This window comes from Misgurnus anguillicaudatus, chromosome 22 (genome assembly GCF_027580225.2).
Source record: "Misgurnus anguillicaudatus chromosome 22, ASM2758022v2, whole genome shotgun sequence".
Taxonomy (NCBI): Eukaryota; Metazoa; Chordata; class Actinopteri; order Cypriniformes; family Cobitidae; genus Misgurnus; species Misgurnus anguillicaudatus.
Genome location: NC_073358.2, coordinates 25,105,270 through 25,111,269, shown reverse-complemented (window position 1 = coordinate 25,111,269; position 6,000 = coordinate 25,105,270).

Sequence of the window (6,000 nt, the reverse complement as noted above, 5' to 3'; positions counted from 1 at the left end):
ATCAAATCTAAACTGTTAACTCGTAAAATTTTTTCAACATATATTTTGGGAATTTCTAGACAATTTTAAGTCGTAAAGTGAGATGAGTATGTTTGGAAATTGAGTGCACAACTCGGTTGGCTACTGTACGTAATGATTGAGGTGAGCCCTCCTGAGCTCAACAGCGCCCCACATTTTCTCCATGTAAGTTTGTGGTGAAAAGTTGAAATACAGTGAGCCCTGATAGAGAGCCATATGGGCAGATTTGAATTTGCCCCTCTTGCTTTAAATTACATGAACGTAATTTTGGACAATGCTATATCATTTCGGGTTAGCAAAATGCAAATCAGTCTGCCTCTGTGTAACAACGTTAGTACGGCTAATTCTTGAGGTTGCGAGCATCGCGAGTAGTATCATCTCGATTGTAATACTGTAGAATTTTTTACAGAATTTGTTTGAAAGATTATCAGTTAATGAAATAATGGACAACAAACAACTTTGCCCTGACAAGCCAGATATAAACATTTTGCAAAAGCCAAACAACCAATGGTAAGCCTTCATTAGGGCGTTTAAATGGTCGTTTGATGACATAAAGCTTTGGCAATCTGGTTGTACTAAACTGAATAAAGTGTTTTATTTCCCATGCTTACTTTTTAATTTTTCAAGCACTTTTTTTGCTAAAACCAAATTAATCAGCATTAGAGCGCCCCAATCAGGCTGAATTACGGAAGGACATTAGACCTCTGCTCATTGTTCTGCATGCGTTCAGTCATTTAAATGTAAAACGTGTACCATAGCAGTTAATCATAAGTTAGTCATATAGCCTACGATACTACCCAGAATCTGCCCCACCTAAATCTATAGTCTGGAGCCGCTACTTATTTAAGGTATACTTTTTTTAATTAGTAAGCAATATGTGCTCCCAGAAATCATCAAACGCACATCCTTTGCGTTGCGAACACCGTGTTCAACCAATTGAGCTGCAGAGCACATACTTAAATTATATGAACTGTAAACTCTACTTCGTGTGCTTTAAAAGATCCACATTTGAAAAAATAATATGTTCCTTTCTTTAGCTGTAGGTCAGCACTGCCAGTTTCTTTAAACCTTACACAATCACAGCATCCTTAAATTTCACAATGTCCATGCAGCATCAACAGATCAAGAAAGGAAATATTACAGGAACCATTGCATTATAGAATTGCTGCTAAGGTGGTTTTCTGCCATTTAGGTTGATGGATGACTAAAAGGCAGATAGAAGGATTGCCATGTAGTCTGGCCTTTCTGATGCTATCATGCAAACAGCCTCTGTAAAGATGTAGAGTGAATATCACCTTACACCAACAGTGCCTGACAATAGATTGTGGCTGGACTGACAAGACCTTAGGGAAGATTTGATGGCCTTTGTCACCATATGGCTTCAGCTGTGGCCCACTGTTCACCTACAGCAGCATCCCAGAGTCACAGAAAGGGGATCAATTTTTGCAGTCAAAACCTTCAAACTGTAGTACATATATACTGAGTACATTCATTGGCCATGAGTTTACAGATGGTACTACAGTAGCTTTGTCATTAGACATTCATTTAGATATGCACACTTGGAGACACACTGGTCAGAAAATCCAGGTCAAGAGTAATATGAAAATAAATGTAAAACACACACACACACAAGGAGCTTGAAGTAGAACGCTTTTTTGATCTCTCCCCATGCAGGGTCTCTTATCATGGTAGGAATACCCACAAACCTTTGGTTTTCCTCTCCCTATTATTGCAGTTGTTCAGAGCCTTCTTAAGGCCTTTGGAGGTAATGAATACCTCTTGAGCCGCTCGAGAATCTCCTCCATTTACCGTTGATTGTGTCTGCGGAGGTACACATGAAGTACCGTCAAATTACACGCTGTGTTATACGTGCTGAGTCGCATCCAGAATCTGTGTGTGCCCCTTCAGATGCAGAGGGAGCTGATTTTAAGACAAGGTGTGCGCTCACTCGAATTTATTCAGACCCAAATCCGTTGACTGGATTACTGTTATTAGAGTCGCGGCCATGCATGCTGTGATCGAGAGCTAATCTACAGAATAGCAGCGGGCGGAAACACAAAGAACAAGAGGAGTGATGTCTAATCAAGCCGTTGTACCTGCAGGTTACAACCACATACACCAGGATTTAAAATAGATCTTCAGATTATCTGTTTCTGGAGATCGCTGCTACAGTGTTATGAGCGCATATGAAGGTCTTATACAGTACCTACAATATTTCATAAACCTCAATGAGGAGTTACAAATAACAAGACCATGAAGGAAATGTGATTAAATATGATTTTTTTTTGGAAATAAGTGAAATAAGAAATTGAAACAAAGGAAAGGTGCACAATGCATTGTGTTAATGAAGCACTTTTTTTTTTTTAAACAGACAGTATAAAGACTATATTATTCCTTAGTCCAGTTTGAAGTCCAGAACTCACATTTATTCCAGATCCTGAATTTTATTTATATACTTTCAAAATACAAAATGAACCTTCCCTGTAAAGAAACCCGACTGCACTGGACGCTATACGTGACAGCAAACTAAGCATTTTGTGTAACCTTTGCAAGAGCTTTTGGCTCAGCCCACTGATCTTCAAATCCTCTATCTGAAGTGCACAGGGGCATGCAGAGGTCAAACATCGGTGGTTGTGAATGACATTTTCTTGTTTACACGCTGACCCAAAATCTGAACCACCAAACACTCAGCAAGACTAGAAGAGACTGAATATAGAATAAAATCGCAGCATATCCACTGTGATTGTGGTTTCAAAGAGAATAAATTGTGCGTTCCACATGAATGTTATTACTTTTGTTAAAAAAAAAAAAAACACACAACAGGAGCATCTATCATTTTCAGGACATTTTGCACCTGTTCAAAAATGCTTTTTTTCATAACAATTTTAATTATTTAGAGACGATACTCCTTTACGTGTTTTGTTAGAAATCATAAATATTAAATAAACGTACCTTAAGGTTAACAGAGAATATATTGTCTCCCATATGTTGTAGGTTGATTGCGTGAAAGGGTTCATACGGGCATTTGAGGGTTTTGAGTGTATATCCGAACAAAAGCTTTTGATACACTAATCTGCTTTAAACTGGCATTGTCTGGGGAATATCAGATTTATCACTGAATGTGCAGATGTTCCATTGTATTTAGATGCAGCTGTTTAAACCCTGGTAACTTAAAAAGTCCTCATATAATATTTATGTCGAAACCCTCTTTTGTTTTAAAGGAAACCTTTTGAACTACTTTCTGCAAACGCATAAATGCCATCTGACAGTAACCATGTTCCTACATTGTTCAGACTGGTTCACAGGAAAGCATGCCATAACCATTTAGAGGGCTCTTATGAGAATTTTCCCCCCCTAATCTTTTGATACTTTATGTATTCAGAAACTTTTCCCCGTGCACCCCCCTTATGTTGGGTGCATCCCTTTGTGCCCCCCCAAAGAAAATTCATGATATAAAACTATTTCAAACTTAATATTTGAATATTAAATGATACAATGTAGTGATGTTGGTTGGTAGTTATATTTTTCTAAGGTTTGATACACAGAACTTATAATAAATTACTGTACTTTATAAAATATCATAAAACTGGACTCCCCTGGCATGTGCCCCCCAGTTTGAGAACCACTGCTGTAACTCAAAGCTTGTGCAGCGCTCATTTGCAGAAAGAAACAACAACTGAAGCTTAATGTCAACAAGGTTTCTAATGATGTTTTAAAATGCAGCACATTTCACACATTAATGGTGCAGTGTGTAGTTTTTAGAAGGATCTCTTGATAGAAAAGCAAAATATTATACAAAACTATATTACCAGGGGTGTATAAAGACCCTTAATAATGAACTGTTATGTTTTTATTACCTTAGAATCAGATGTTTTTATCTACATACACTGAGGGTACCCTTACGTGGAAGTCGCCATTTTGTGCCGCAATGTTTTCTACAGAAGCCCTTAAGTGACAAAGTTTTTCCTGTCAATTACATTTTTTCTATGCGTTTCAAAAGCGAGGGGTGAGCAGTGGACTGAGCCTTTGGTTGTAATTCACAACCTAACCACTGGATGTCGCTAAAATTTACACACTGTACCTTTAAGAGTCTGTTTCATAAAGCACAGCAACAAAAAAACATAAAGGGGGTGGGGGAATGATCTTACAAAATTAAATTATAGATTTTAACTGTAAAATTGTTACCTATATCATAAGTGAATCTTAAGGGAAAAGCAGAGGAAACTAATATTTTAGATATTTTAGGTACAGCAATCCTCTGCCAGTTTCCAAAAAATGGGCAGTATGAATGATTTTAATTAGTAGTGACTAAGATGACCACTAAATGTATTTATTTTATTTTTTGAGTGAGTTATGCAAACATGTATTCCCAACGCAATTTGTTAAAAAGTTACAAGCAATTGTACTATGAATGCAATGTCCTGTTATTTACAGCCCAGTCTCACGAAATTTCGTTATATAGTCGTGTAATTTTTTTATTCTTTTTTTGTGATATTATCACCTATTTCGGCATTTTTTCGTGATCATATAACGAATTCCTGTTTTCGTGTGATTATCACGTATTGGTTAATCAACTGTTTTGTCCTATTTTCTTACCATTGTCGCTTCGGTTTAGGGTTAGATTTACATAACATGACATCCCTAACCAAACCCAACTCTAGCCCTAACGCCATGCGACATATAAAACAATAAATCCGAAAAAAATAGTATAAACCAATATATAAAGCGGCATTCTAATGCAAGCACTAAGTCTAACCCTAAAGCGAAGCGACAATGGTTTAAAAATAGGAAAAAGCAGTTTAGTAACCAATACGTGATAATCCCACGAAAACAGGAATTCGTTATACGATCAAGAAAAAATGTGGATATTCGTGATAATATCACAAAAAAAAGAATAAAAAAATTATGTGACTATTTCACGAAACTTCTTGAGATTGGGTAGGTTCTTTTTGACATATATCCACTGTTATGTCCTGAAATTGCTGCTTGCCCCTAAATAATTTTTGTCTATGCGTCACTATTAAAGGGATAGTTCACCCAAAAATAAAAATTCTGTTATCATTTACTCAATTTCATGTTGTTACAAACCCGTATAAATTTCTTTGTTCTGATGAACACGAAGTAAGATATTTTGAAAAATTTTGAAACGATTTGGGTTCATTTTTGGGTGAACTATCCATATAAAGCATGTCTTTCAATATCTTGTATGTGAGGTTTTGTATGTGTAACTTAATTATTCAAATTTAAAGGTGCAGTGTGTAAATTTTAGCGACATCTAGTGGTGAGGTTGTGAATTGCAACCAACGGCTCAGTCCACTGCTCACACCTCGCTTTTGAAACGAATAGAGAACCTATGGTAGCCGCCATCGGAAAACATGTCATCAACGGAGACTATTTAGTAAAAAAGTTTGTCCATTAAGGGCTTCTGTAGAAACATGGCGGCACACAATGGCGATCTCCACGTAAGGGGACCCTCTGTGTATATAGATAACAACATCTCATTTTAAGGTAATAAAAACATAACGGTTCATTATAAAAGGTCTTTATACACCCCTGATAATATAGTTTTGTATATTATTTTGCATTTCTGTCAAGAGATCCTTTAAAAAATTAAACACTGCACCTTTAAAGGATTTATTCTAATTTACTATTAAAAGGATCACACCATGTAACATTCATACAGCCGAATACAGCAATACAAAAAAGTTATAAACTAGTATGGCCTAATACGACTGGCATATAACCTTTCAGCAAGCTCTTAGTGAATCTCTGTTGTGTGCTGCAGGAGCATCAGGATTGCAAGGTCAGGAGTCTCTGAAGTTAGTGAATGGTTCTTGGGATTTAGATTTCACACATTATTTTTCCTTTTTTTAAGAGGTGCACAGAGCAAGGCTGCAAATAGGTCTCAATCTCTTTCACTCACGCAATAGGATGAGTCATGTTGTCCAAACGTCTGCAGATACAGCAGATGGCAGTATTACT